Here is a 1,958-nt window from a genome sequence, read left to right on the forward strand (position 1 = left end):
ACTATAAACAGGATCTGTATAGCTGGGGCTATGCTTAACTTAAATAAAACAACGATTAGATAGAAAAAAAAATCACAAATTTCATTAAAATTATCTATATTTTTTAAATGTTAATATAATTTGGTACATTGGTTTGTATAATATGTAATATTTTCTAAGTAAGTTTTTATATAAATAAATAATCTATATATAAATGTACCATTAGATGAAACTTTGAAAACAATTTAGGACCAAATTACAAAATGATAGATTAACAACTAGAACCAAATTAAATGTGTCAGCTACAACGGAACTGTTGACATTATCTACTGACAACACTTATTTTCATCTAAACAAAATTTTTAGGCTGTGCTTTAAATCCATTATTAGCTAATATATTGATGGAAGATTTCAAAACAAATATTTCTAATCAAAATTTAAAGCCCACAATACGTTGGAAATATGTAGATGATCTGTTGGACACACTTCTGATTAATATAAATAAAAGATAAAAAAGAGGAGTCAATAAAACTTACAATCGAAAAGAAATAAAACAAATCGTTGCCTTTTCTGGATGTTTTAATCTCAAAGGAAAATAGTGGATATGGGACTCATGTATACAAAAACCAACACATATGAACATATATCTAAATTATAAATCAAATCAAAACATAAATATTTAAAAGTGAGTCATTAAATCATCATGATAGAACTAAAATTGCTTGTTGTAATGACAATTCGTTTTGAAAGAAAAATAATTATTAACATCTATTTTAGTCAAAAATGATTATCCGATGTCGGATGTCATGCGTAAGTCTGTCAGTAATTTCCCCGATTCAAATTCATAATAGGCAACCTACATTACGCGGCTCAGAGTAGTGGGTCAGGCTCTAGACATTAGTCACATTAAGTGGGCGTACCGCTACCGATTGTAAGATTTTTAAAGTCGTTTCTAGTTTTTTTCAAACTTTAATCATTACCATTCAACATAAATAGGGAATATTCAAACAAAAAATTATCAGTAGTAAAATAATTTATTAGAATTATATATTATACACCTAGTACAAATACTAACTAAGTACAAAACCTATTTTTAAACTAAAATATACAAAATAACTGCGATGTGCTAGAGAAATATTGCACATACTGAGAACCTAAGCAACTTTTCTTCAGGTTTTCTGCCATAGAAAAACAATCAATTTTCAGTTGGTGAATTTCTTTCAGTTTTTTTATGATTCCGTTAAACTTGAATACCTAGAAACTCTTATATCTAACTACATAAATATGTTTACTATAGAAAAGTATTAAATTGGAATAAGTATTATGGAATAAAGATACAGGAAGAGACCAAAGTGTTAACTTGATGACAGTTATATATATATATATATATATATATATATATATATATATATATATATATATATATATATATATATATATATATATATATACAGTAGACTCCCTCTATAACGAGAACTGAAATGACAGACTAATTACCTCGTTATAAGCCGATCTCGTTATATCAGACAATCATAATACTGTGCATACATATGAATCTGTAGTTTTCTAAACCATTAACTTCCTATAGTGAAGCCATTCGGAGCAATATAAGATGTTAATAAATATTGTTTGAATGGCGTTTTTGAAAAAAAGTTATTTACTTTTATTGTCAATGAAATATAATATTAAAACATAAAAGAGTTGTTTAAAATAAAAAGCTGTACTTATATTTTTTTCCAACTACATAATGTATAAATCGTATTCTCAAGGATAACATAAACTATTGCTTCTGCAATTTTAAGAACTCTGATATTTTTAACTGCTTAAATGGTCCAGTATCATTCTATCATATATTTTCTAAAGATGTGAAACAGTTGTATTTATTCATTGTAAAGAAGTTTATTGCGGGCTGCAGTTAAGTTTATTGAGGGACTGTTTGAAAAGGTACTTATTTATAGCCACGACCGGACTAAAAACGT

Source organism: Diabrotica undecimpunctata, chromosome 2 (assembly GCF_040954645.1).
Source record: "Diabrotica undecimpunctata isolate CICGRU chromosome 2, icDiaUnde3, whole genome shotgun sequence".
Taxonomy (NCBI): Eukaryota; Metazoa; Arthropoda; class Insecta; order Coleoptera; family Chrysomelidae; genus Diabrotica; species Diabrotica undecimpunctata.